The sequence below is a fragment of the Amblyomma maculatum genome, chromosome 11, assembly GCF_055883805.1.
Source record: "Amblyomma maculatum isolate TAMU_Amacu chromosome 11, ASM5588380v1, whole genome shotgun sequence".
In the NCBI taxonomy this organism is placed as follows: Eukaryota; Metazoa; Arthropoda; class Arachnida; order Ixodida; family Ixodidae; genus Amblyomma; species Amblyomma maculatum.
Window position 1 is genome coordinate 107,148,555 of NC_139354.1, and position 21,428 is coordinate 107,169,982.

Consider the following 21,428-nt stretch of genomic DNA (forward strand, 5'->3'; position numbering starts at 1 on the left):
ATTTAGAAAAAATAAAAATGAAAATAAAAAGTAATGAATTCATACGTAGCATAGGAATCTACCTGATTAAATTATGTAATCATGAATAGAGTCGCACACTGGTTTTAAGGCACATCCCTTGACGGTTGCCCCGAAGGAGAGGAGAACTGGAATGGCTAGTGGAAGGCCTAATCCCAAAAGGGGAGTCGCTAAGTAAATTTGGCTTAGAGGTGCCAGCCTCCGGCCGAAGAGAAAAAAATGATCTATGGATTCAATTTCTTTGCAAGACTCACAGACGTTCGTAGCGGATAGCCCCGAACGACATAAATACAGATTTAGTTTCGGTAATCTGCAGCCAAAGAGAGTCATAGACACTTCACATGTCCTTGAAACACACATGCGGCCACGCCAAGGCCATCTAAGTGTTGGTAATCTGGTGCAGAAAGGAGATGCTCGTTACTGAGCTGATGGAGACGTTGGAAATTTTGAAATCGTGCTAAAGTTAAGTAAACGGTATTAGGTATGCATGGAAAAAGAGGTCCATCAAGAGCAGATTTCGCTTAAAAATCTGCTCTTTCATTATATGTAATACCACAGTGGCCAGGTACCCATTAAAAACGCAAATCTGAAATATGAAGAGGAAGAAAAAAAATAAGGGGATGGCAAAGCAGAGTGTCCCTCGAATTTTCGAGCGATTACTGCGCAGATAGGCTGCCAGAAAGAAAAATAACCTTAGAAATATTACTAGGGATTTTAGTCAAGGCCAACACAATGGCCAGAAACTCAGCAGCAAAAATTGGCGTATAGTCTGGAACCCGAAATGAATAACTCCAGTCAAGAGTCTGGGAGCATATACCAAAAGCTGTTTTTTCATCCTGCTGAGAAACATCTGTAAAAAAGGCAATATGGGTCGGAAAAGTGTCTAGGTAATCCTGTATAAGGGCATTTAATACACTGGCAGCCAAATGCTTAGCATTCCCTGGGAGGGTGTCATCAAATGAAATTATAGTATCAGGCCGCCGATGGTTAACTTGTACTAAAGAGGTTATTGATACGAAAAGCTTCGACAGCAGGAAATTAGTAAACACAACCTGAGAGAGCTTATACCTAGGCCAAATATTATCAAAGAAGCCTGATGGGATCAGAGTAAATATGGGGTTAGCCAATCCAGGGGCAGCCTCCAAAGACCTTAAATATGTTCGCACAGTGAGAAACTGAAACCGCGAATTTAGATTTGGTATCCGAGCTTCCAAGTACAGCAAAGCATTGACCCTTGATTTGGGCAGACTTAAACAAAGGCGCAGAGCTCGTCATTCCAAAACAAACAGGGGTTCAAGCTTGTACATTAAGCACCCAGAAAAGAGAATGGAGCCGAATCCAAGTATTGGTCGTACGTAGGTTTTATAAAGCAAGAACAGTGTCCCGACGCATGCCATATTTTTGTTATTGCTGATTCTTATCAACCGGCCAAGGGCACGTTCACCTTTAAGCACAAGGCTTCTAATTTGAGGCTTCCAGTTTAAATGTGGGTCGTATAATATACCCAAATATTTAATAGAATCCGCCTGCGGGATTAGGACAGAATGATAAGACAAGGACATGTTAAGGGGGGGGGGGGGGGGGGGGTCTGTAGGAATACTATGACGGCACATTGTTGACATTTAAAGTTTAGGCTTTCCAGCCAGACCTCTAGGGCATTTAGATAATCTTGCAACAAGTGATATATGTTGTGAATGTTTGTGGCAGAGGCAAAAAAAAAAAAACAATATCGTTGCATACGCATAAACTTTGACGGCCCGGTGAATAGGAATGTCACGCATTAGTATATTGAACAATAACGGCGAGAGGACTGCTTCTTGGGGTACACCTCTTGACTGGGTGTAAGTGTTGGAATTTAATGCGTCCTTTGTGCAGAAGAATAATCTATCCTTTAAAAATTTCCTAATCCACGCAAGGATGTATAACGCAGGATGTAGACCAGCTAGTTTATGAAGTAAAATGCTGCATTCTACGCTGTCGTACGCCTTGGCAATATCTAAAGTAGCTAGAGCTGAAACCTATTTTTGCCTCATGGCAACCCTAATACGACTGTCTAAGTCTACGTGTGCGTTCCAAATCGATCATCCCAGTCAGAATCCAGTCTGAGCCTCGCTAAAACCTTGAAAGGATAGAACATGATCCGTGAGACGAGAGTAGACTATCCGTTCTATAAGCTTAACTAAATTTAAAGGGATAGCTATCGGCCGACTGTTGTCGAGACCAAACCCTTTCTCCTGGTCTTTCAGTAGTAAAATTATTTTCGATGTTTTCCAAGCTTGTGGAATCCAAGCTTTTTCCAAAGGCCAATTCACAATCTGCAATAGGACCGAGGCAAAGTCTTTGAATAGTATTTTCAGCATGGCAACGGATATTCTGTCAATTCCAGGGGCAGCCGGCTGCAGGCAATTAACCACATATATTAATTCGGATATAGTTACCTCAGTGAAGTGTGTACCAAATTGCAATTGGGCTGCAGAAAAGGTAGTGCAAGCTTGAAAGCGTGCCGCAAGGCCTCAGGCAATTGATTCCAATTGATCTAATTCATCTTTTTGTGACAAAACAGTGGACTGGGTAGTATGAAATGAGGCAAAACTTTTGTACGTTCCATGTATCTATAGAGAGATTTCCCTTTGACTGGAATAGACAAATAGGTGTTCAGATTCGCATTATATTCCTCCTTACCCTTGCACATTGTTCTTTTAACCGGAGCTGCAAAGAATTTGTAATTAATCCAGTTGTTTGGGCACTGATTATGGGCTAGGCGCTTCCATGCGGCTTTCCTCAGACGATAGGCTTTTTCGCATTCTTCATTCCACCAGCTCGAAAGAGTCTTGTTTTTAATGACAGACTGAATTGTAAACTCTGATTGCCGAGTTGCGTCTAAAACTGAAGACATTACTTCAGGACCGCGATTCGATTTATCAGAAGGGGCAGATGACCTGAAGGCCTCTCCTAGACGTTTCTTGAACAAAGTAATGTTGACAAATTTGCATGATGTACCAGTTGACCTAATTGGATTACATGCAATGTTTAAAGTGATAGGGTAGTGGTCACTTGACGTACAGAAGTCTATTGTAGACCACGATGATACTCCAATATCATTTGTAGCTAATGTTAAAGCAATAGCTGAATGAGAATTTGCTCTCATATAAATATAGGCGCGACTATTATAGCATTGAACATCATTTCTAGACAACCAAGACCAAAGTAACTGCTCAATATTTCCTGTTTTGAAACCCCATATAACATGATAGGAATTGAAGTCCCTAGCCAAAACATTTGAATTAATTGTCAGCAAAGCTTCTAAACAATCTGTCCTACGGACGCCTGTGGCAAAGTAGATATTTGCAATTATGACCGGGACACACTGCGGGACAAATAACTCAACGGCAAGTATCTCAAAATCAAGCCCAATTAATTCATGGACCACTTCAGCCCGATGAACTAGATTTGTTGAAATCAATGTTAACAAGCCTCCGTCCCTGCCGTGTGGGCGATCAGCTCTAAAAAAACAGTAATTTTTAACTGTGAAAGGACGATTAGGAGAGATCGAAGTTTCTTGCAGTAAGATAACATCAGGGGTAATTTTAAGAATAAGGTGCTACAGGTCATCGAAAGATGATAAGATAGAGCGACAATTCCTCTGGAGTAGAGAGATTCCCGCCATGATTATTGCTTTAAAAATGAGGCAGCAACAGCCTCTTTCAACAAATTCGTTTTCCTTGCAATTCCTTGTGTACCTTTCTTAGATTTGACATGCGGATGGTCTGATTTATTAGGAGAAGAGGAAGTACGAAGCTTCTGAGATGGGCAGGCCATCTCAACGTCTGACTGACATGCGTTAGAAATAGAGATTGCGTCAGTATCGTTTCCATCCACAGGCGTGGACGCAGAAGAGGATGTAGGTTGAATGTCATCTATTGCTTTATAGGAAATAGAGCAAGTAGACGGAGTTAGGGTACCTAAGGACGACAATGCAGCTTACGCGGAAATTACTTGCTGCAGAGCATCGCTGGACGTATTAATCAAGCGATCAAGTACCACACAGCACCCTTCTCTACGACAGCAACAACTGACTGTTAAGCTTGCTTCAACATCAGGAGATGAGGTGCGGACAACATTTGCGTATGCACTGGCTTTTTGCTACTAGGGCATGAACATCTGCGCGCGAGCACCTCTCGCGTTGAATAATGTCTAGGACACTCTGCTCATCGGCCCTCTTTGGACAAGTGAGATCATCAGCTTTGTGACTTCCCTGGCAAAGGCAGCAGTTAATAGACTCATATGTGCAGTGATCTGAAGCATTATCACAGCTGCAAACGAGGCAGCGCGTTGCGACTGAAGCTTTGGCACTGTTCCCAAAACGCCAGCAATTTTTGCATTGGGATGGCCGAGGATGCAAAGGGTCAACACGGTATATATTTGGCCAAACTTTAATTTCACTTGGGCAAGAGAACCCTGCAAATGTGGCAATTACTGACTCCATTGGTACGCGTGAGCCTCGAGCCTCCCTGGTACAGCGGTACACTGACACAATACCAACACCGGCCTCATGAAGGTCCTCGAGAATCTCTGCTGGCGTAGCGGATGAATCAACCCCGAGTATTATTCCATTTACGCATGCAAGTTGTTCTGGAATGAATGCCTTCAATGGCAATGAAGCAAATGAAGTGTAATGCAATAAGTCAGCAACGTAGTTTAAGTCATCAGATTTGCATAAAAACCTCTTCTATCAAATGCTCGCACCTCCGAAATCTGCAGGTATCGGCTGGTTGCAACTTTCATTTGATCTTGGATTAGGCACTGATTTTTTATTTTAATTAATCCATCTCCAACGGGAATAAGTGTTACAGGGATATGCTTGACACCATCAGCAGAAAAGCATTTTAGAGGTAGGTTATCTGCCGACAAAGTGGCGAACCAGTTTACCGGACCTGAACCCGGTGAAGACAATGTCATGGTCGTAGCCCTGGCTAGGCATGAAACCTAAATCATGAAGGGGAAACCTGGCGAATCCCCCACTCGCGGAACGGCCTCGCCAGTTCACAATCAGAAGAGTCCAAGACAGGCTGAGGACCAAGCATCAGTGGGTCAGGCAACAGGAAAACAGTCGCTTCTTCCTCCTCAAATGCTCCAAAATCAAGTATCCAGTCATTCAGAAGAGCCGAAAGTAGTGAAGAATTCAAAGCAATCTCTCCCGTCCGACAGTCCAAAGTTGCACCACAGTCTTGCATAAAATCAGTTCCAAGAATCACATCATGCGTTGACCGAGGCCGTACAGCGAATTCTTTTATAAACTTAAGGCCGCCAATAACAACATCTGAAGCATACACACCAAGTGCAACTAAAGGTTCACCACCGATACCACAAAAAAACACTGCACGGTCAAAACTAAGCATAACTTTCCTACCTAAACGGTTCTTAAACCTCCCATACAAAAAGTACTGTAGCTCCAGTGTTCGCAAGAGCCATTGTTTTCACGCCATCAATAAACACTTCCAATTTGTTCTTTAACATAAACACGGGTAGAGGTATGGACGTGATCGAATCGCCAACGGCCTCACCTCCATCGGCCGCACCTCCTATTTTTGCCAGACGTGGAAGGGGAGAACGACGTCGAGGGGAAGGTGACCGCCGCTGGCGCTGGGATGGCGGCGTCACACTGCGATCAGATGCAGGAGATGAACTCCGCAAATCTGTTGAATGGTGCGTGTTCCAAGCTGACATAGTCGAGAATCGCTACTCTTCGGTGTGCAGTCGTCCGTGAATGTTCTCTGGGGGTCGGTAGTCTTCAACAGTCGGGAAACGGCGGCGGCAATATCTAGCGATGTGCCCTGCAATTCCACACATCTAACGGACAGGGTGAGAGTACCAGCGATCAGCAAAAGAGCCCTGACTGAAAAAGTTGCGACGTTGGTTGTAGCCAGGCTCTCGCTGCTGACGAACCACGTCTCCAGAGTAGGCGGGCCTTCTTCCCGTCGGCTGTTGGGCATAACGTTGAGCAGAGTTGCTCCGATCGGCCATATGCGAAGCGCCGCAAGGTTGGACTTGCGGATTGGACAGAACGGCGACATCTGTCTGCGGTGCAAACGTGTGCCGCAGTTATTCTTCACAGCTGGAGGTGTCTCTGGATCTTGACAATTCCTCACGCACAATCTTATCATATCAGCCATAAAAAGTGAATGACAGGCTTCAACACTAGTTACAGAGGTGATATTGGCCAGTCTTCCGAATTTAGGGGTGATTCGACGCAGCTTGAGGGCTTCAAATGTTCTACAATGTTTTATAACGTCAGCGGTGGTACTCAGGCTCTCTTTGCTAATCAAGAAATTATAAACGTCTTCTGCGATTCCTTTCAGGAGATGACCGACTTTGTCTTATTCAAGCATACCGGGATTCACTAGCTTGCATAACTTTAAGATCGCTTCGTTGGACGCAGTGCAAGTTCCTCCGGGTACTTGCACCCGGTGAAGCTATGTCTGTTCCACGCGCTTCTTTGCAGATTCGTCCCCAAACTTTTTTTTGGTCTCGCTTGTAAAGGTAGCCCGTGCGCTAAGTGAATCCTCATAATTGTCGAACCAGTCCAAGGCAGTGGCGGAAAGGAAGGACACCACTTTAGCCAGTTTAGTAGCAGCGTTCCTGCGACTGTATTTACTCACTCTTTCGTAGTGTTTCAGCCGCCCGTCAACATCCTCGTCAGGTTTTCCAAAGAATGTATGGGGCTCTCGGATGGTCCTGGTTGCTCGGTATTGTCGTCTTCAGTAATGTCCGATGGCAGTGGTGGCAAGCCAGCGAGTCTATGGCTTCTTCGATAGATGGAACGCTCCGTCTTCGCTACCCAAGCACCTCTCACCAAAGCTGTTATGTGCTTAGTACGCAAGGGAAGATTTATTTACAGGGATCGATCGAAGTAGGACAGCGGCGAAGCCTACAAATGTCCTTGTGCCCTACCTCTTCCTTTTATTGCGAAAGCAACACTACTCTACGTTTCGGGCCTTCAGCGTAGCGCGGCAGTAGCCACATCTTACCCACGTGACGCTGTGACGTCACACCCCATTGACACTATGGTGAAAGCTGGGCTACCACTCAAGCGGTCGGAGTAGCGCGGCGATAGCCACGTCTTACCTCCGTAACGTTGTGACGTCACACCCCACGTAACACATGGACTGGCGGAGCTGCCAACTTGGGTCTCTCGTTTCACATGAGACGGTTATATCAGAATCAGCCTGCTAGGACCTTGGCATTCACGTTACCCCTATAGGCCACTAGGGCACGTTCATTTGGCTTCGTTAAAGCGGGCCTTTATATGTGAGCTGAGGAACAAGAAAAAGAGAAAAAGAAGAACACTCGGTCACCCGTAGCTTATGCTTTCGCTCAATATTTGGTACAGCAGTGTTGACCCCTTGTGATTTTATTTTTCTTCTGCCGATCACATGGCCGTTCTTCTTCTGGCGATGTCACGGCGATGGGCTTGAAAATATTTTAAAGGAATCCGCTGTCATAGTTACCTCTCTTCATGAGCAGGATTTACAGGATGGTGGAACGCTTCTGGTAGAGTCGATAACATCTGATTTGTACGTCACTATAAACCGCAGGCCATTTTAAATATATTGTTACGGACTTGGTCTCAAGCAGAGCACGGAGGAGGGAAGAAAGAAAAGGAAGAAGACGTGTGCGCGCCCGTTCGACTTTCGTCTTGTGGCACCTGTGTTGCTTCCCGCTGGCCATGTGTACCTGGCGTACTGAACCAGCTAGAACGTCTCGGTCGCGACGCTAAGGGCGTAACAATATGTTTTATACCTATGGCAAAAAGAGATCTCTAAAAGCTCAAAATAAGCAAGGAATATAAAAATAGAACGTTTTGGGCACCTAAGTAAATAAACGAGTAAATAATACAGACTTGAACTCTGGCCCTCAAAAACCAGTGCCGAATTCCCTGGCTACTGTGACTCGGTGCCACTGTAGACCAAATTGTTCACAGTTTATTACTACGGGATGCAGAATCATCGAAGTATTGTTTACATGTCGTTGCTCTTAAGTGTTTACGTTATTGGCTCTCAGACATGGGGCCACAACGCGCGAGGACAACCGCTTCGTTGATTTTCCATCTTCTCCGTGACTCATTCTCGCGTCGGCAACCCGCCAAAGTGCGCACCAGGCTTTCAATGTTAAGACTACACTGCGAAATCGAATAGAGCAGTGCATATGAATGCATATGCATATGCATGCATTCATTACCTGTGACAATTCACAGCTGCAGAATGACTACAGTCAATATGCAGCTGTGAATTGCCACAGGTACCGGCCTGGAAGTGGCCCGTAGATGAAAAGTCCACATGGAATTTTTTCCCGCTAGCCAGGCTTCGCTCACACGTCTACCGTGTGCTGGCCTGTCAGGTCACCGTGCACAACGAAGCACATTTTATTTTTCCTGGCGAGATGAGAAGGGGGGGGGGGGTGAGGAAGGGGGGTTGGGGGCATGACAAGCGTTGTGACAGACATATAACAGGTGTGTGTGTAAGGGTGCTACTCCGGATCCCTTCGGCGTTTGCAAGTATTCTGCGGGCTTGGAGAGCTGGTGTGCTGAGTAGCTACGTAGAAATTCCTTCAACTCGGAATCGAGGACCTAAAGATGGCTGAGACAACCGATTTAGATGTTTTGATGACATATAATAACGTGGTGGTGACAAGGTCGATGACGCAAATGAAGAGTCGGTAATTGCACTGAAGAAACTCTTTAATGGGCTGACTTGCGGCCGCAAAAGAACTAAGCAACTCAACGGCGGCGATAGCAGCAAACGTGCTCGTCTATCGTCGAACAAAGAATGCCCGTCGCACTCGTCAACGCTCAATTTAAAGGCTGCTCAGAACAATCCAGATAACGTCGCAAACTGCTAGTAGCACAACCTGGAACATTGTAGAAGCATACGTGAGTGATCGGAATCTTCGAGACAGATCTCGGCGCATCGTTCGCGACAAAGAAAATGATAACGCGTCGTATCGTGACAACGAGCATGAACAAACACGGGATACAGAATTGATAAGCGCGCCAGAATAACGATGATAAGGCCGCATACTAGCGGCTGTCAAACAGGAACAAATAAAGATTTAAACAGTTCGCGGCAATATTCACTGCTCATCCCATGCTGCTTATTTACTTAATACCTTAGATGTCAAAATGTTTCAGTTATCAATATAGTACTAGAGAGGACGGAAATTTGTAGATATTCCTTTGGAAAGAAGATAATAAACAGCACTCTTCGTGCCTTATTTTTGAACATGGCTAATACACGAAATGTACTTTTATTTTCGCTAACCCCAGGTTAAATTATTTTCATAAAACGTTATAAATAAGGACATTTATTGTTTATTTGAGTATATGGAATACAAACCTAGGACGACAGGCTCTCGTTCAGGTGTTTGAAACACATTTTTCTTGTACGTTTAGCCTGCGAAATCAGATCAATTTAGGACAGTTCAAATATGCCAAGATCTCAGGCGCAACATTTAAAAAAAAATTGTTTCCATCTGCGATTGCACTGGTCTGGAAGCAAGATATGAACTTTCACAAATAATTTCAATCATATTGTTACTGAGCGGTATTCGCTGGCCGTGCTGACGAAAAAGAAGTGCGACAGACTCCCAGAAGAAGAAGACGCAGACGAGTGCTGTGCTGTGCGAGTGCTGTGCTGTGATTATCCTCAGTGGTGTGGACAACTGCCTTACTGTGAATACTTCCCGTAACATCTCTTGGTGGAGGTCAATCTTTCGATCCCCGTCACAAGCTGGATCTCCGCAGCGGCCGACGCATTATTACCACCAGTATGACTACTGACGCCGCTACATCTACTGCCACCGCACCTGCTGTCGTCATGGCCCATCCCCGTGACCCATGAACCTTCTGTGGGACCGACGACGTTGATGTCGACGACTGGCTGGCTCTATACGAACGAGTCAGCAAGCACAACAGGTGGGATCCCACACTTATGCTTGCTAATATCATCTTTTACTTGACTGGGACAGCGCGGGTGTGGTTTGAGACGCATGAAGAGGACCTCACATCTTGGGACATTTGTAAGCAGAAGCTACACGACCTCTTCGGAAAGCCCATTGGCCGTCACCTTGCCGCGAAAAAGGCGCTCGCTTCTCGCGCGCAAACGTCTACAGAGTCTTACATCACTTACATACAGGACGTCCTATCCCTGTGCCGCACAGTCGACCACGCCATGCCTGAAGAGGATAAAGTCGGCCACATAGTAAAAGGTATTGCCGACGATGCTTTCAACCTCCTTTTATGCAGGGATTGTTCCATCGTGGACTCTGAACTACAAGTGTGCCGACGTTTCGAACAAGCGAAACAGAGACGCATATCGCATCGTTTCGACCGTCTACCGAACACGGCTGCCAGCTCTTCCTGTGTCGATCTTCCGCCTCCTCGACCGCCAACTAATGACACTACTTTGACCCGCATCGTCCGCCAAGAGCTCGAGGCAATGACTCCTGCAGCTTCACTCTCGCCTACCCCCGACAATACCTTGGCTACAATATCACTCATTCAGGCTGTTGTTCGCTTAGAGGTTGCCGATATGGGTCTTCCTTCTACCCGCCGCGCCGACACCGTGGATTCAGGACCTTCCCCTCCAGTAATTGCAGCTGCCTCACCTACCGCCGGTTTTTCGCCCCGATATCGGTACCGCAATCCGAATGAGTGGCATACCCATGACAATCGTCCCATCTGCTTTACTTGTTCCCGCGTTGGCCACATTTCCCGTCACTGCCGTAGCCGTTGGTACACGCCATCTCGTCAATTCACCTACGTCGACCGCCGCGGAGACTATGCCCCTCGCTATACCTCACCTCGCCCCGACCAGACCACTGTTGACCCCGGTGTCCCTGCTCGTGATGCCAACCGTTCACCATCCCCGCAGACCCGACGCTCACGTTCTCCTCTTCCTCGCCGCCGTTTGTCCCCGTCTTATTCCAGCCACATACCGGAAAACAAGCCAATGCAGCTCCCGGAGGTGACGCTGCATTTGTGACCCGGACTGAAAAACCTCTGCTGACCCCTGCCCTACAAAATAATCGCATCGACGTCCTTGTGGATGGTGTTCCCGTTTCTGCTCTCATTGATACCGGCGCCCAACTGTCCGTTCTCAGCTCCTCATTTCGCCGTCGCCTCAAAAAATCCTTACTCCAGCCGTCTCGCCCACAGTTCGCGTTGCCAATGGAAGCCCTGCTGCCGTGGTTGGCATGTGCACAGCGCGAGTTACAATTGGTGGTCGTCATGCTCCAGTGTTGTTCACCGTCCTCCAAGCATGCCCCCACGACGTTATCCTTGGCATTGACTTTTTAACAGCCCACTCTGCCCTCATTGACTGCTCTACCGGCCTACTTCGCTTGGACCTTCCGCTCTGCTCTGAAGACCCCTCCTGCTCACCCCGCCTTCGTCAGCACAGTTCTGCCGCCTTCCTCCTGAAGCTGCCGTCTACATCCCTATGTCACCATTCCCACCCGTCCCAGACGGCGACTATCTCGCTTGTCCCATTACTGATGTCATCTTGCAGCGGCACGTCACCCTTCCTCATCTGATTGTGCATATCTCCCAGAACCGTACCACCCTCCCGGTCCTTAACTTCAGCTTATCAACTCAGGTTCTGCCCGAGGGAATTTCACTAGCAGAGCTGTCGTCGATGACCGATTGTGCCATTTCAGCTCTGACTACCGATAATCCAAATGCCGTCCCTGCAACACCTCCCTCGTCCTCTACATCGCGCACTAATCCTGTTAAAAGCATGATTGCAGCTGATCTCCAGCCTGAATTCGACGCAGAGTTAAAACAGCTTTTGCTCACCTACAGTGACCTTTTTGACTTCAGTACCCGCCCATTGGGTCAAACCACAGTTGTCAGTCACCGCATTGACACCGAAGACGCCAGTCCTATTCATAGGCGGCCCTATCGTGTTTCGCTTGCCGAGCGACGCGTCATCCAAACAGAGGTCGACAAAATGTTGGCGAACGACATAATTGAGCCTTCCAGCAGCCCCTGGGCATCCCCTGTTGTGTTGGTCAAAAAGAAAGATAACAGTTGGAGATTCTGCGGTGACTATCGTCATCTAAATAAGATAACCAGAAAAGATGTCTATCCTCTTCCGCGTATAGACGACGCGCTTGATACTTTGCACGGAGCCAGCTACTTTTCGTCCATCGACCTTCGTTCCGGCTGCTGGCAGATCTCTGTCGACGAGAGAGACCGTGAAAAAACAGCGTTCATCACTCCTGACGGCCTTTATCAATTCAAAGTCATGCCTTTTGGCCTTTGCAATGCCCCAGCAACCTTCGAACGTATGATGGACTCTTTGCTCCGAGGCTTCAAGTGGACCACTTGTTTGTGTTATCTTGACGATGTAATAGTTTTCTCGTCTACATTTCAAAGCCATCTTCGTCGCCTTTCTACAATCCTAGCTCTTTTTCGCCGCGCGGGACTGCAACTAAACTCCAAAAAGTGCAGCTTTGGTCACCGACAAATCAAAGTCCTTGGTCACTTGGTTAATGCTGCCGGCGTTCAGCCTGACCCCGACAAGATTCGTGCCCTCAGAGATTTTCCCACTCCACGTTCATCCAGCGATGTTCGAAGCTTTATTGGCCTATGTTCTTATTTCCGACGATTCGTCCCGAATTTCGCAGCGCTAGCTCGTCCTCTCACCAATCTCCTAAAGAAAGACGTTTCATACTCCTGGGGGCCTGAACAAGTTGCAGCTTTCTCGGAACTTATTGCTGCTCTCACAACTCCACCCGTCTTGGCCCATTTCGACCCATCTGCCAATACTGAACTCCGCACCGACGCAAGTGGCCACGGCATTGGAGCTATACTTGCCCAGCGACAACACGGCCACACAAGGGTGATTGCGTATGCCAGCCGCCTCTTATCTACGTCCGAACAAAATTACTCTATCACAGAGCGAGAGTGCCTGGCACTTGTTTGGGCTATTACAAAATTCCGCCCTTATTCGTTTGGCCGGCATTTTACAATTATAACAGACCATCATGCCTTGTGTTGGCTTTCCTCCCTCAAAGATCCTACAGGCCGTTTGGGGCGCTGGGCGCTTCGATTACAAGAGTATACATTTTCCGTCGTGTACAAGTCCGGCCGGCTTCACCAAGATGCAGACTGCTTGTCCCGTCATCCCGTCGACTCCCCTAGCCCTACCGGCTCTGATGATGACGCATGTGTCTTGTCTGTGTCGGCCTTTTCTAACATTGCCGACGAACAACACTTATATCCTTTGCTCCATTCCATTATCCTCCGTCTGACCTGCGACCGACCTGATCCATCTCTTGCCTTATATGTGCTCCACGAGAACACCCTATACCGACGCAATATGCGACCAGACGGCGCATACCTTTTGCTCGTCGTTCCCCAACATCTGCGTTCCACCATCCTTGACCAGTTTCATGATGCTCCAACAGCTGGCCACCTGGGTGTCTCTCGCACATACGACAGCCTGCGCCGACGCTTCTACTGGCCGGGGCTCTATCGCTCCGTCCAACAATACATTGCCGCATGTGAATTGTGTCAGCGTCGAAAGAAACCCAGAATTTTGCCTTCAGGCCATTTGCAGCCGATCCCCATACCCACTGACCCGTTTTCCCGTGTAGGTGTTGACCTTCTTGGGCCCTTTCCAGTTTCAGCCTCTGGGAACAAATGGATCGCCGTCGCCACCGATTATGCTACGCGGTATGCTATTACCAGAGCCATCCCGACCAGCTGCGCCACAGACGTCGCTGACTTCCTCTTAGAAAACGTGATTCTACATCATGCTGCCCCTCGTGAACTACTAACTGACCGTGGCCGCTGCTTTCTGTCGCGAGTGGTTGACGAAATTCTTCGTTCGTGCTCCGTCCGTCACAAATTCACCACAGCCTATCACCCCCAGACCAACGGCCTCACGGAACGCCTAAACCGTACCCTCGCAGACATGCTGTCCATGTATGTGTCTGACGACCACCGGGATTGGGACGTTCATTTACCCTTTGTGACATTCGCCTACAATTCATCAGTTCATTCTACCGCTGGATACTCCCCATTTTATCTGTTATTTGGCCGACACCCGTTACTGCCCTTCGACACCTCACTACCCGCGGCAGACGCCACCAGTACTTACACCAGTGATGCCGTAGCCCGCGCTCATGATGCCCGCCGGATAGCTCATGCCAGGCTCTCTGCATCCCAAGACTCTCAAAAGTTCCGGTACGACAGTCGCCACCGTAATGTCCACTACAGTCCTGGGTCACTCGTCTTGCTGTGGCTCCCGTGCCGTCGCGTGGGCTTGTGTGAAAAACTTTTGCCCCGGTACACAGGCCCTTACCTAGTTTTGCGGCCCGTGACAGACGTCACATACGAAGTTGAATCTGTGCCTCCGAAATCCTCATCCAGAGCGCCATCCTCTGAAATAGTGCATGTGTCCCGCTTAAAGCCCTATTATGCACGTTCTGTTTCACAAACGTAGAACGCACCGGGACTGTGCTTTTCCCGAGGGGGGGGTTGTGTTACTGAGCGGTATTCGCTGGCCGTGTTGACGAAAAAGTGCGACAGACTCCCAGAAGAAGAAGACGCAGACGAGTGCTGTGCTGTGCGAGTGCTGTGCTGTGATCATCCTCAGTGGTGTGGACAACTGCCTTACTGTGAATATTTCCCGTAACAATATTTACAAGCCTCAACTAAAATAAAGGAAAAGAAAGACACATTCAAAATTGTAGCTCTGACTTATAGAACGACACCTCATGTATGGTATGAAAATAATGCATTAATAGAAACATGCTCATCTGAATTAGTTACGCAGATTTCCACCTAATTTAATAACTAAACCACAGAAAACTGCAGCTAACATAACACTGGACCTTTTGAGCAACGTTCCCCCAGTCCACCTCAAAACAGAACAGCAAAATTAGTTTTATGAACTGCAGCATGAGGATCAAAATTTATCTTGAAAGACGAAGCTTAAACAAGGCGAAGAAATAATGAGCAAGACTGATATCTGGAACTTCGGAACTATCACCCGGCTAAAGAGCCTAAATATGTTCACATAGAAGTCATATGAGTATCAGGTATACACACAGATGGTTCAACGCAAATATACGGAGTGGTACTGCTTTTGGTGTCTGCGAAATAATGCAAAATTTACAAAAAACAAGTAACGCTACCATGGTTGTGTACAAAATTTGAAGCATCCGGCCAAAACAGCAGTAAAATTTTGCTCTCAAAACAAGAAAAGTACATCTTGCGTGATAGTTAATACATTTTCAGTACACTCAAAGGATGAAACAGCCGCTGCAATATTAACTTGTTTAAAATAAAGCAAGAACTTAACGAATCAGAACAGTGCTACATAGCACAACGATATATAAAGAACATAGTGGCGACATAGGCAGCGAAACTGCACACGAGTTGTCTGAAACAGCAGAAAAATACGGAGAGAAAATTGTAGCACCTGTCATGAAACGTTTTTTAAAGAATAGCTAAAAAAAAGAGACAATCGAAGAATGGAATACAGTACGTCAAAACGAAAGTAAAAGCAGATATGTATTTCACTGCGCCGGAAATGACACACATTTGTCCCAAGTAACTCGGATGAAGCTTTTAAAAATTTGTCACTTTGGACGCGAATGAAACAGTGATTAATGTTGGCCCTGGTACGAACTGGGCTAAAGTTCGTCGGGATATTTTTTTTTTAGTTCCCACTTGGCTGACTGATCAAATAAGTTGATTAACTCATTTCTTTAAGGGTTGCCAGGAGACCTCAAGTGTGATGCGCAAAGCTGTAGGGAACCTTGACAAACCTGTCAATAAATTGTTCCGGACAATACAGCTGACGTTGTCCGTTTTTCCGCTTTTCAAATAAAGCACGCGAAACATGATAAGAGAAAGCCTCGTGACAGGGCAATTGCGTTCGGCTTTCGTGCTACTCTAAAAAAACGTACAATGGATGAACTAAAGGTCAGCTAAAGTGTGACTGCGGCCACGGGAAAGCAGCAGGGCTTTGCTATTTTAGCCGGTGTCTGTGCGTATAGAGCTTTCTTCGCATGACGGCAAAATGCACGTTGCTGGACGAGAGGTCCTCCTTCGAAGCAGAACCGAAAACCCGTTTTCATCTCAGCTTTCTCCATTTCACGACTTTCGGTCATCAGCACACATTTCCGCCGTCATGAGGCACTAAGAGGAGGCCTATAGATACCTACAACTGACCGAGCGCCCTGTCGTTTTCCCGTTGCCTCTACCGGACTGTCTGAAACGTCTGCGTACAGGATAACTATGACGGATAGCGGGAGGCCGAATAGAGTCGCGCTTCATGTTGGAGAGTGCCTACTGTGATGATCCCTCCATCGATGCCAACCGGTTACGCAGATGGCGATGCCGCTCAATCTAGAATCAGCCGCCTAAAAGGGAAAAACGCTTCTAAGAAGTTCTGAAATTGTTCCTAAGCTGTCCTTTTTTTTTTCGGTGAGGACAATGGTGACGCGACCTACTCCTATTCCTTTCTTTACTATTTTCCCTTCCGATTGCTTTATATTTTATTACCCTAACTAAGCATATCTTGGTAGAAACTTTTTTATTTATTTTTATTTGAAATTTCCAGACACTCGATACATCAATGCCGGGGAGAGATCACTTCTATAAGTCTTGGGCTACTTCCCTTTTTATTGTACTGTCACATAGATAAAGATTCAGCTTCTCCTGACGCTCATTGCAACTCTGACAGTCTAGCTTTTTTTTTTCTCCAGACGCTTCTGGCTACATAGTGCACGCTTTCCACACAGACATTCGCGGCTCGCGCAATTACTATGCGGCGCAATTCCGCGGGTACACGCTGCACGTGAGCCGATTGCTAAACTTCTTCCCTCTCCCACCTACATCATCCACAAAGCTTCTTTCCTCACTATGTCCATTCAAGTGGACTTCAAGAGTCCTTCGGGTTCGGTAGTACTTTCACTCTAACCGGCGCTTCCTTCAGCAATGGCGCCGCTGACGTGGTCTCTTCAGTTTTCCTTCTTTTCTTCATTTTTCTTCGAAATGCAGAACGGTCTTTTGAACCTCTGAAAAACGCCTCCTGTCTCTCAGAGGCGGCACCAGCGCTACCAGTCGATGATGATTATGATGATGACGATATCGCTGTCTTGCCTTTTTCAGTGGGCGCCCTTCTGATTAAGAGTTCGCCCAAAACGAAACCAAATGTTCAACAGCATGAAAGGAACGGAAGCCAGTAAGTGTAAGTGGTGCTCGGCACGTTGGGTCGCGTTATTCACGCTCGCACCACGGTCCACCACTCCTCCAGGCGGCGCTTGCAGGCTGCCACTGCTAGAATCACTGGAAAAATTTCAAAGTACCGAATTCGTTTTCCCCGCGCCGCCGGCTCGCCTACTAGCTGATCCGCGTCACGTGACTTCGCGTCGCCATATCGAGAGAGGTTGACCAGGGAGTCGAGCGGACGTGCCTTTCATGGGCTCCGCCAATTTCAGTTACTTTTGGCAATTCATCGGCTCGGCGTTTTTGAATTTTGTGTCGAATCGATGGAACGCATCAAGAGGACCACAGGAATATCAGTGTTTCCAAGGTGGGACTCTTGTTTCCGATTTTTCGGACTTTTGTTCGGTGGACTACGTGCTGAAGCTAGGCCTAACGTGGCCTAGCCTCTCGCGGCACCCTGGGATCGCGGCGGCCCCATGCATCGGGGACCGACCCCTAACCTCGTGAAGCTGACTAAAGCTAAAAAGATGGAAATTGTCGAAGGAACGCATGTAGATCCGGAGGAATTTCAAGTGCCTGGCCATACCATCAAGAAGAAGAGATATGTGCCGCTCGAGAAGACCGTGCAACAAGTTGAGAAGCAGCGAGCTGCTGAGAAGCATGCTGGAAGAAAAATCGCTGCGAAATCGGTAGAAAAGCAGCATGCTCGCCTACCCGATGGCGCCGAGAAGATCATTTTGAGGCCACGTGGTGGCCTCGTGCGTCTACTCAAGTTTGGCAACGCAATCTTGGCTGACGCAATACTCGTGGCAGCTAGTATCCACCCGGGCGAGGCCGGGGAGGACGTCATCTCGACGAATATTAAGCATCACTCGATCCTCGTGGCAACTACAAGCGCCGAAAGGAAGAGACGCTACGCGAGCCTTATCCACCTCGTGTTCGAGGGAGAGAAGATCGAATTATTTTACACCCCTATGGGTGCTAAAAGGGTGCTCCTGAAAAATACACTCACTGGAGAACCCTTCTAGCACCTTAATTCTCATATATACACCCTTCATTTCGGTTCAAAAGGGTGCTTTTGCTCTAAGCACCCTTGATTTTATGTAGGCTGTAGAAAAGGTGCTGAAAGGGTGCTAAAAGCCTGCTCAGAAATGAGCACAGATTGCATTTCAGTACTTACATATACCTTATACAAAAAGAAACGAGCCCAGAACCGCGGTTAAAGAACCGCCAGTGAAGTGCAGTTTTCCCAAAGCGCAGCTCTAAAGGGTAATTTGTCTAAATTACATGCTGGAATACCATCTTCGCAGCATAAGCTTTACAAGATCGCTCGCCATAATGAGCATTCCGAACGCGCCATCTAACCGCATTAATGACTTGGAACAAGCTATGCCAATAATCATCCACTTTATTAACTCTCTCCTTTCTAGCGCGATATTCGTCATGTATATATTCATGTAAGTTGCGGTTATTTTTTCATCAATTTAAGAATGGATATAATCTTTCTGACTGTGACCTTTGCATTTAGAGAGGTTCTAGTATTTGATGATTAAATTTACATTTTATTTCAATACAGCTAAACAATCAGGCGCAAAGTAATGTCTTTCAACAATCACTATTTTATTCATATGTAGTAAACCAATGCATAAAACATGGAAATAAGAGAGAAGATGCCTGAGGAGACACCCCGGCTAAAACATCTGACCGCCACACCTACGGTCGCGAAGAAAAAGTGAAAACCTGGCATGTGCAAGGAAAAAGGGCCATATTTAATTAGTACTGCTTTTATACGGCTCTTCATGGAATCACGCTGTAGGATTTAAAACTATTTCAAAAAATAGTTTATCTGCGAGAAAAAAAAACGTAAGCCATCAAAGTTATTATCCAGCCTCATCTCCACCATTTGCGCAAATTGAAGCCGAAGAAACTGTTCGTCCACTGCAATTAATTTCTCTAAATCAAAACAATGAGCTGGGATACAATATTTTTGGTGCGGGGCTAGCGCTTAGTACTAGGCCAACGCTGATCTCGTGCTCAGTGTACAAGAACCGACCTGAATCGAGTGAAAAACTGGATCTGATTACCTGCAGCATCTTTAAGTCGAGCATTAAACAGATTACTTGCAGCCTTAACAGGATATCGTATCGAAGCCTGGAACGCATCTGCTAAAGATAAGGAGAGAGCCGAGTCGGTCTAGTAGGTGCGTAATAACAGAAGCGATAGAACAGCGCTGTATAAGGTTTTTGAAAATACGAACTAAACTTATTAACAAAGTAAAACCTCAATTCGCACAACATAAGAAAGCTCAAAAGACACAAGCTGGGGCGTCAAAAAGTTCAAGGCGATTGAACAGCCGATCATCGAGGGATAAAAAAAGAAACAAAAAAAAAAAACGTCCACCTGCAGCAGCGCTTTCCACAGTGATTCATATATCCAGCAGCTATAGCTGCAACGTGATAGAACAGGGGCGGAACAGCTTTGCTTTCCTTATTTCCTTATTTATTTCCTTTCATTATTTATTTGAACGACCTGTCCTTCAACTCACGCATACGCTGTCGGTTCTTCGCCGACGACTGTGTTATATACCATAGTATCACATCAATCGAAGACCAGGCACTCCTAGCCGACTACTTAACAGCAGTTTCTAGCTGGTGTTGTACTTGGCAAATGGGTATAAACAGTTCAAAATGCGGAAAAATGACAGTAACACGAAAGAAACAACCGCTCCAATGCACATACAAAATCAATGGCCTTCCGATCAACTCAGTGACTCAGGTGAAATATCTTGGGGTAACCATGACATCCAACCTGAACTGGAGCGCACACATCCAGTCCATTGTCTCAGCAGCGTCCAAAAAACTTCGGTTTTTAAAGCACCGTCTAAAGCATTGCACGAGCAAAACTAAACTGACAGCATACACATCACTTGTGCGTCCAGTGCTCGAATACGCCGACGCTGTATGGGATCCGCACACAAAAACGGATATAAAAATTCTTGAAGGCGTCCAGAGGAAAGCACTCCGGTTTACTTACCACGCTTATGGTCGGCAGGTCTCGGTATCTGATTTGCTCAACAGATCTGGGCTTCCCACGCTTGAATCCCGTCGAAAGCAGCACCGACTAAAAAGGTTGTTCAATATCATACATAATAAAACAAAACTGAATTTTCAGAGTTACATGCAATACAACACAACACGCCCCACCCGTAACAAACACGAACGGACTATCTTGATGCCACGATGCCGAACAAAAGCATATTCTTGTTCCTTCTTTCCACGCACCATTTCCGAATGAAACCGACTGCCAAGCGATATCACCAACCTGGTATCTTCAGAATCTTTCTTGTCTGCTGTTTCGGCTCATGTATCGCAGTAGCGCGTCTAGTACACAGTGTATTTCGATTTCCTTGTTTTTATTCTGTTCACTTAGTCTATTTGACGTCGGATGATTTGCCTGTACTTTTTTGCTTCCCATTGGTCTTATTGAATTTTGTTCTCGTACTGTAATCGCCCTGTATTGCTGTTATTTGGTTGTTACTACTTTGTAATTTTTTTTTTCTTTTTTTCTTTGTGCACTCCTGCCTTGACCGCCAAAGGGCAGTCGGCAGTATTTATGAAATAAATAAATAAATAAATAAATAAATAAATAAATAAATAAATAAATAAATAAATAAATAAATAAAGCCGACAACGTGGGCTCGCTGATAGACGATGCGGTCCGAGCTGCCAAAGCGCATACGTGCGCCAGCAAAACACGCGTGCCCTCGTGTTGCTGCGTTTCTCTGCTGCCTTTTACTTTTGTATATTTCGCGGTTTCTGCAAGGCTTCAGGTGTACAGCAGAGAACGGTGACGTGAAACCGAACCGGTGCGGTAGTCCAAGAGACGACGGTGACGCTATGCAGCCGTGCACAAAGCTCCAAGTTATTCTATCCAAGTGATACGCGTTCAAAGCACCACGAAATGCACTGTGCGCTCTCAGACGCTGGCCATTTTTTTTTTTTTTTTTTTTTTTTTTTTGTCGCTTCTTTCCTCACACTCATGTTGGCTAGCTCTGCCACCTCCGCTTCGGTGGAGAGGAGGGCGCCGCATGACGCCGACGCCTTTCCCGCTTTCCCTTACACATGTCCACAGCGCTGCGGTCGCTGTGGTGTTTATCTGAAGCGCTGAT

The 21,428-nt window shown here is 46.6% G+C and overlaps 1 protein-coding gene across 1 annotated transcript in view; it reads right to left on the minus strand.

Moving 5' to 3' along the window:
- Positions 1–20,491, minus strand: part of LOC146174611 (uncharacterized) — a 46,234-nt gene extending 25,743 nt beyond the window's left edge. Inside the window, exon 1 of the mRNA XM_084583777.1 lies at positions 20,294–20,491. The gene's annotated coding sequence lies outside the window, so the exon portion shown is untranslated. The remainder of the gene's footprint in view (positions 1–20,293) is intronic.
- Between the last annotated feature and the right edge of the window lie 937 nt (positions 20,492–21,428).